The 9,095-nt window shown below is 49.3% G+C and overlaps 1 long non-coding RNA gene across 1 annotated transcript; it reads left to right on the top strand.

The window, feature by feature from the left end:
- The first annotated feature begins 2,801 nt into the window (after nucleotides 1-2,801).
- Nucleotides 2,802-4,180, top strand: LOC139055327 (uncharacterized). The gene is made up of 2 exons (XR_011511673.1): nucleotides 2,802-3,125; nucleotides 3,908-4,180. It is a non-coding gene; the product is annotated as an uncharacterized lncRNA (long non-coding RNA).
- Nucleotides 4,181-9,095: the final 4,915 nt, after the last annotated feature.

Raw genomic sequence — 9,095 nt, 5'->3', positions numbered from 1 at the left:
GCACCAGCTGGAACCTTCGAAGAGTCATGTATTTTTTTTTATTTGGATATACTGCAGGCCCTTCACGGCCCGTACAGGAGTGGTAAAGAAATGTAATGACAAAGCAAAAATTATGGTGAAAGGTCAATACACTGAATGAGTCGATGTTATTGCGACACAAGATATCGTTAGTTAACATATTCCACTGGGAAATGGCCGACGGTAAAGGGAATGCTTGTGAACATTAACACGACTTGGGGAAGATAGATTGTTTTGGAATGATTTAGTCTGGTTGAGCGTTTTGGAGGACCTTGCAGCTAATGAGAATGTGTTACCTGGAAATGACCATGGTACATTTGATAGATGAATTTTAGTCGTGAAATTTCTCTTCTCTGCGAGAGGGATATTAGGTTTGCCCTTGCGAGCAGACCTGATATACTGGACTGCCTTTTGTAATCCGAATATAGAAACCTAACTGCTATTTTTTGTATGCGTTCTGTTTTATTTATAGGGCATTTTCGATGAGGGCTCCAGATTAAATCAAAAGCCTAATCGAAATCAAAAGTATAAAAGCCGACATGCTTGAGCCGCAAATGAGATTTACGACGGACGCTAACTGTAGCCACCGCTAGCAGTGTAACCTGTTTTCTGGGTACAGGTTCGTTCAATAAAGAGTTAGTTTCGTTACTCACATCTGCGGCCTCGATGAATATTCCAGACATTAATTCCGCGGAAGAAACGGCGATAACTCTAGTGGCCACGACGGGCAAGCGAGAGGAAGATGACATCACAGTCATCGCCGACTTAAAACGAGGATGCAGAAACTACAAAAATTTCCCAACATGCCTTGAGCATCCTCCAGAAACTGGACAGTATTTATTAAATATACATTATCTGGGCCCCGGGACACGAGCGCCTGGCGGATACATCTAGCATCCCGCGCCGCTACCCGAGATCACATTATCGGGGCTACACCAGCGGGTTTAGGAGCCCCGGTTGACCCACACGATGGCGTCGCGAAAAGGTGCACCGAGATCGTGAGCCACTACAGATGGGTGGGAGGACCTATCCAGCCCCAAGCTGACTACGGACTAGCACATTCGCGCATGGCACCCTGCTGCACTGCACGTATCCTGCGAGCTACACTCACAAGTGCGCCTTCTGCTTTGCGCCCAGTAGCCTTTGTCACATCGTATGGGGTGTGGGAACAGCCCATCGACGCCACACATAACCGGACCAACCGTCCAGCAGTGGGAGGCCCAGCTGACAAGCCCAAGCCTTAAAGACCAGCATTGTCTGGTGAGCAGGGCCAAGCAATTGGCTCAGGCCCACGTCACCCTAGACTAAGGACACCAGCCACCTCGTACGACTCCACTGTGGGCTCATTTTTACAAATAAAGTTTATTCCTCGTCCTCGTGATTCACAGTTGTTGCTACTGTGTTTTCACCCGCCCTACAGCGTGACAATACGTCATGTTCTGTGGCAGCACCCGCAGTGCAGTACTAGAGGTAGTCGCTTTCTGTCATGCTAAACCATAGAGTTTCTTACAATAATTACTAGAGGGTACTCTGTCGCTGCAATCATTCAGCAGCCACCTTGGTGATGATTTGAAGCACCTGGATTCATCTGATCTTCGTGTTTGTGCATTCAGATGCTCTTGTGGTTTTGTTCATTGCGCTTTATATGCCTTTGTTGTAAATTTCAGAGCAATCTATACCTTTCGAAGTACAGAAGACGCTACGAACACGCACAACTGCTAATAATTGCAATGGTTCAGCTTGTAAAGGTAGCCAAATTAAAACGCGTCAAGCATCTCATGGCATTGGCTTGCCCGCAATAAATTCATAAGGGCTTTTTATGTTGATTGTCGATGCATGGGTCCGTCGCTTAATGGTTTCGATATCGGACCTCTGTGCTAGGTGTCCCTGATCGAATCCTGCCACCGGACAATTTTAATAATTTTCATTCAGTTATTGTTGCGCAGTGCTTTCTTGGAAATGACGAGTTTATAAAGTCATGAAGCCGTTTGAAGCCGGAAGGACGAGGTTTAGGCAAATCCATGTAGTACTTCCCATAATTCGCATGCTGGCTGAACCGCCCCCATTGCAGCTCCTATAGGCACTAGCGTCAGAGTTCCCATAGATACTAGCGCCAGAGGCCCAACCACCTTCGAGGTCGGTGGACTCGACGAAAGCCGTTGGAGAGGCTGCAGGCGCCTGGTTGGGGCAGATGTGGGTCTTTTGCGGCGTTGGCAAAACACGCAAAACGAGACGTACTTGGCAACGGTATAAGAAAGGCCAGGCCAGGAAGAGTGACCTCGGACTTTATTGTCTTATACCTTGTGACAGCTGAGATATGACACCTGATCGTCGTGGAAAGTTCCCAGATTCTTACGCTTGATGGAAAGCGATATGACGGAGCCCATCTGTTCCCATCGGTGTGGTAATGTAGCGGCATAAAGCCCCACCAGAAAGTTTGAATTGCCCAAGTTGTCGACGAAGTTGGTCGTTCGGGTCGGTACGTTGGTGAGAAACACGGGCTGGAGGGTGGGCGGGGCCTTGACAGTCTAACCTTGCCACACGTAAAGAGTATGAAGGAGACTTGGTGCGTAGGCTGGCTCGCGAAGCCGACGGCGAGCGATGAGGGATTGATTGGAAGAAGACAGCGCGAAAACGCATCGGTGTCCTGGTGCTTCTTTCCACGCCTGTAGGTTGGAAACCTAGCGACCAAGGCGACCCGATAAGTTTTTCAACGACGAAAGCCAGCGCAATGCGTGTTGGTCGGTAACGAGTGTAATCTGACACCCGTAGATATATAGACGAGGCAACCTAAAGTTTGCCCGCGCGGCACCAGCGCCGAATGCTCCCCTAGCGGACCAATGGAAGTTTGGAGGGTCGTCGCTGCGCTGGCGCGCGCCCGTGTTCTGTACGGCGGGAGCGCTCGTGCGCGTGGTTTTTGCGATGCCGAGTGCGACCTCATCAGCCAGGAAAGGTGGCACGCAATACTGATGTGTTGTTGATTGCCACAGCAGCCTCGAAAACACGAAAGGTCCTACGCCGCCCGTGAAGTTCTACAGATTTCCTGGGAAGTGGGACGATAAGGACAGACGACAAGCATGGATAACTGCAGTGCGCGGCCGAGTCGAGTAAGTCTCATACTTTCGCATTCGCGTGTAATATCTTGAAAGCGGAATAGTCATATGCCTGTTTTTAGTGCACGGCCGTTTGTTTAGTCGTGTCGCGTTGTTGAATTGTGGTGGCATCCGCCGTTTGTTAGCGGTAAATGCAGGCGTGTTGCGCCGCTAAGCTCTACGACGCGTGCTCGATTCCCAGCCACGGCGGCCGCATTTCGATAGGGGCAAAATGCAAGAACACCCTTGTTACCGTGTGCTTTGATTTTTGTGCACGTTAAAGAACCCCCAGAGCTTAAAATTATTCCTGAGACTCCCCATTACAGCGGGCTTCATATTGATTTCGTGGTTTTGGCACGGTTTTGGCACTTGGAACCTCCGAATTTATTTGATTGCACTGTGCCTTCCCTCGCGATTGGCATGGACGAGCTCAAGAGAGTTATTTCCTTTTTCCAAACGCTGCAACTTAAATTACTAGTTGTGCAGGTAACGAAAGGGGCCGCGCGCTACTTGTGTGTGGTATCAGACCGTATTTAATGCAAGCCGCGGTCGTCGCGTGCGTCGGGAAGCGGCAGATCGGAAAGCAGCCGCTCGAGACGTGCGCGTTATGTTTGTTGTTTCCCCATGCTTTCTAAGTATCTAAGTGTGCAAGTATCGTAACTTGTAGTGGTAGCACTCTTGTAGAATAATATATGCACACAATCACAGGAACGTTACCTTTGCAAACATATTATTGGGAGTAATTTAATCCCCACAACAAATAGGCACACATACTGTTTCACTCATATGCGATGCAGATGGAAGCGGCGCCAAACAGACCAATGGCAATCACAACAGTCTTCTCAGCAGTCAGCACCACTGGGACATGTGCTTTCCTACTGCAGCGACGCAGCTCTTGAGCAGCGGCAAGACACGTGTGAAACAGACTCCAGAACAAGCCTTTGTGAAGTGACGGAACCATCAAGAAGCAGCCCAATGGATCTGCAGTCACCGAGTAGTATGACAACAGAAGTTTCTGCTGCCAGTGTGACTTATGTTGTAATTGAAATAAAAGTGGCTAAATTTCTGAACATGGTGCGTACCTCTAACTCGACGTCGTCTACGATCTTGTCGGACACCTGTGACACGCACTTGGCTTTCGCTATCACATCACCGTCCACAATTAGTTCAACGCCGTACACGTTCGGAAGCAGACGCTCCCCTATCGTGAGGTTGCCGCCACGAAAAAAAGCTGTCGGCGTCGGCAGCCTTCTTGCAACCGCACGGCAATCTTTGCATGGCTGTTGCGCAAGCAGGCGATCTGCCGCCGTCGAAAACGGAGCGCCGTGAGCACGAGCAGCGAAGAAAAGCGCGGACAACACAATGTAAACAAAGCGGAGACTGCGCCACGGCGCGACCGCCCGACTTGACGCTTCCACATTGGGGGCGCTGTCAAGAGGCGCAGTAGCGCCGCCTGGCCATGGTTTTCTTGTCTATGGGCGGAAGTTTTGTGCAGCCCAAACGACAAGCAAAAGACACCTGCTAGGTTATCGTGTAATTTTTCGCTGCAAGTGTCAGGGAACGGCTAGTGACTCGTCCACGGAAGGTATGGTCGCGTTGCAAGAGAACGAAACTGAGAAAGAGAGAGAAAACATTTATTTATAATGAGGCGGTAAGAGTTCCTCGTAGGGTGGAGCCCTTAGTTTAGGGCCCCAATGGCTCGCGCCACTCCCTGTGGCCACCGGATCAGCCATCGCTGCTCTTGCGGGTCTAACCTGGTCACTAAGACCATGACCGTGAGCGTACGTGTGAAAGATGGTAGGCTCATACCCAACATTGCAAGCACCGCGAAGTTGCGCATGAAACACCGGAAGTGTGAGGCAAGGCTAAGAAAACCCGGCAGTGCTAATTGATGTAGAGGACGCGGTGAGTTTCTTACGCTGTTTCTTTTGCTAACGAAATGTCTTAGAACCTTGATTGTCCTACTTGCAAAGGTGGTTCTTTTCGTATCCAGCTGCAGTCCAGTTTTGTCAAGATAAGAGAGACAAGGCGCGGGAGATGTTGCGAAAATGTCGAAGACAACGATATCACCAAAACAGAACAGGCAAGTCTTCCATTTGAGTTCACGTTAGACATTATTTGTCATGCGCTCGAACGTGGCTGGCGCGTTGCAGAGTCCAAAAGACATGTTGAATTCGTAGAGTCCATCCGGGATGGCAAAAGCAGTTTTGTACGAGTCGTACAATGCTGTTTGCCAATAGCCAGATTGAAGATCGAGGCTGGAGGGGTACTGAGCCTTCTCTAATGAGACAACCGCGTCTTATATTCGTGGCGGGGGATATACGAACTTGCGTGTGATATGTTTTAGAGCGCAATAGTTGACAGAAAAGTTTACTAATCCATTTTTTTGTGCAAGAACAACTGTGGAGGACGGGAGATGGTGGATGTATTATGCTCCGTTCAAGCATGTCAGACACATTTGCTTCAATAACTTGCGTTCGGCAAGAAACACGTGACGTGGGCGTCGGTGAACAATGCGTGAGTCATCTGTCCGAATTCGATGAGTGATGACAGTCCTCTTATGAAGGATGGGCACATGAATGTCGGACACGATGCTTTGTTCTTAAAGAGATCGAACAGGTCTCGAGTCCGGGCGGGTGAAAGGTATGGGCTGATAGCAGTCGTCAGAAGAGAGGAAGAGGCGTCGAGAGGAGGCGATGTTGACCCCATCGGCGCAGCAGTAACAGGAACGAGGAAACCGCATTGCGTGTCAACAGTGCATGTGATGGTCGAACCACCGTGGTGGGGGGGGGGGGGGGAGGCAGCAATTGGTACTGGTAGTGGTATTCAATGTAGTAAGCACTGCGAATCGATCACACAAGTGGGGGCTATCACAAGCGGGGCCGCGGGTGGTCACAATTGATCTGACAAAGTGCGTCAAAGGTCAGTCATCCCGCGCCGTCTATAATAATACCGCTACTAAAAGTGGCGATTTATTCTGTGGACGTCCAAAGTTCATAATCAGTATTTGCGGCAAGACCCATATGCATCATATGCGTTTGACTGGTGTCGCTGAGGAAAAGGAGACGTTGACAACAGATGAACGCAAGGGCAGACAAGGAATCCCCGCCAAGAATTAGTTTCGTGACTGCACTCACGTGGCAGAGCAAGCACCACGTGATGACAAGTACCATCAATCGGTGCAGTGGGATGAATTGTACCATCGCACGCTCCACGCGGAGAGCGATTATAGTTTGGCGTAGTCACTTTCAGGAGGCGGGAACCTAAACCAGCACGAATTACACAAATTGCTTGCACCAGTATCAATATTGCTTCGACGTGAGCACCTTCCACAAACATGAATAACTGCTTCGACGGTCGCTCTGAAGGAGTTGCAGGCTGTGCGATTGACGCAGTTTTCTCTCTTAGGAAAGTAGCTTGGAGCTGAGAGCCACATCGAAGAGGCGACACTGAGCGACGACGTGAAGGTGATCGGCGTCGAGTATCGCACTAGTTACGCATATTGGCAGTATTTAGAGGAAAAGGCGACCGTTTCAAATAAGTTTGGCAGGTCGTCCGATGGTAGCTCACGGGCCGATGGACTTCAGTACGTTCCTGAACAGCGTAGCCTGGGCGCTCGTGCTGCTAGCGCAGTCGACAGAACCGGGAATGGGCCCTCGATAACCGCAGTAATAAAAAAGTTGGGCGGGCAGGACGGCAAACGGAGTACGGGTGTGCACGTACCAGCGGTGATAGCGAAGCCAGAGATGCATGATGGGCCGGTGCAGGCACAGAGGTTAGTGAAGGACAGCGTGGCAACGTCGGCATACGTAGGCACTGGACGAGCGCCCGAAACGTCGGAGCAAGGGAGACGTGAGGCCCACGCGAACTTCTCTTTAGGGATGTCGTGCAAGCCGGTCGGAGAAGGGACGCTAGCTTCGGGAACATAACAAGAACATCTTCCATGTAGATCTTCCAGAACGGTGTCATGGAACAATTTTCGCAAGTCTGTGGCCACCGGCAGACGAACATCAGAGGCATCGCTGCGCCAGCGGGACTGCAGTTCCTCGAGCCGATGTCAAATGGGGATGACGTCCTGGATGATACCGGGGTTCTGCGCAGCAAGTGCTTTAATGGTGATGGTGTTTGCGCTACTCATAATATGTCCTATCAAATCACTTTGGGACATGGTAGAGTTCATGCAGTTGCACAGCGCAATAACGTCTTCAATGTAGGAGGTCTATGAGTCTCCAACTTGAAGACGCTTTCCGATATCATTTTTCGCAAACTCAGCGAAAATCGTGGGGCACTAAATATCTGGCTCACAGCTCAAATACCAGGTCTTCGCGCCATCGAAAAACTAGAAGCAGGCGTTTCGCAGTTTCTGAGAACTGTGCCACCTGTTCAAGTCGCTGGCTTGGGGGGGTATTCTATGAGAGTGCACCTAGTGGACTGTCCATTTCGGTCATTCCTGATTGGCTAGGGCCGCTCGTCTCCTCCTCGCTCGTACAGCTGCATCCAATGAGCAGCGGCCAAATGAACAGTCCACTAGGTGGACTCTTACAGAATACCCTCCCTGGTCGTAGCGGTGGAGTCTGTCCTCGACCTCATCCCCTCGTAGACCGGCGAACACTTGTGGGTCACGCTGACGGCTGGCTATGGTCACTGCAGAAAGTTAAGGCCGCACAGGAACATCGGAATCGGACGTGCCAAGATTGTCTTGAATGAACATGGCAGGAGGTGCTGTGTCTCGATCCGAGTGGAGCTCAAGGAACAAATTGCGAGACGACTTCAGGAAACGAGAAGCAACGTCCACCACGTATGAGGAACTGCGTTAGTCTCGTCGAGCTAGAACTAGCGTGGCGAGGAATACGCGACGCGCGCTGATAATTATGTGTACAGGTGAGAAGTATTTACGTGTGATGAGGCTGTCTACAGATCAGCAAGATCAAAGTAACAGTGGCATATTGTGCTCAAGATATTGCAAACAACACACCATTGGCTCATGTGCGATTTTCTTTTCTTAAACAAAGAAAATCAGCTTCTTTTTCTCAAAAGCCTAAACTCAACGGGTGGGGAACTATAGTGCAGGAAGGTTTTTGTAAAGCTACTAGGATTTCGCGCAGCAAACTGATTTGGGCAAGAAAAGCAAACAGAAAGCTGCGGTAAAATATAAAAAGCTCTACATAAACAAACGGTGGTGCGTGTACTGTTCGCTTACAGACAGCATTTGCAAAATCGACCAGTAAAATAGTAGAGCTTGCTGTGGGTCTAGTTGGCAGCTCGTTATATTTAAGCAATTAGGCGCAATTTTGCACTCCCGCATTCACGCACGCATGCACTCCATAGCGCACCTACCAACTGTTTATTCAGTGAATGGAACCCATATTTATGCAGGGACATACATGTGCAGTGACCAACACCGAAGTTCAACACATTAAAAAAGTAGGATCTTAGAGCCTTGCATCAAGAAAGGAAAATTCCAAAGGGAAGAAGGATATGGATGGTTGTCTCACACACTTAACGTCATTGTTTTCGATGAAGGACCTTATCGTTTTCGACGCAGACTACAGCAATTTTCTGGCCTCTGAATTCATTTACTGTGACAGCAACATTCTTCGATCGTGGAGACCGCAATGTTTCCTTCAGATAATTGCGTTCACAGACTACGCTGATATGACTACGGGGAACCGGACAAGAACTCGGCGATTACAGGGTGGTTCATTAGGTAGGAGGGGTGTAGTCATATAAGAATGCATTCATGTAAAGCAAGAACAGCAAAACATTTATTGTGATATTTAGAGAATAGTTATAATTGTGAAGTACTTGAAACATAATTGCATGCATTATATAAACAGGTTCGTACTACTTCTTGTGAGACACGCAACTTCCTTCCTGCATGACATATGGTTAAGCATTTTGGTAAAATCTAAGTAAGCACTTTAACAGACTTAAGCACTTTCAGACTCCCCTGGTCGATGTAGGATAGACAAATTTAGGTAAACT

Source organism: Dermacentor albipictus, chromosome 2, assembly GCF_038994185.2.
Source record: "Dermacentor albipictus isolate Rhodes 1998 colony chromosome 2, USDA_Dalb.pri_finalv2, whole genome shotgun sequence".
In the NCBI taxonomy this organism is placed as follows: domain Eukaryota; kingdom Metazoa; phylum Arthropoda; class Arachnida; order Ixodida; family Ixodidae; genus Dermacentor; species Dermacentor albipictus.
This window is presented reverse-complemented; position numbering and strand designations above follow the sequence as displayed.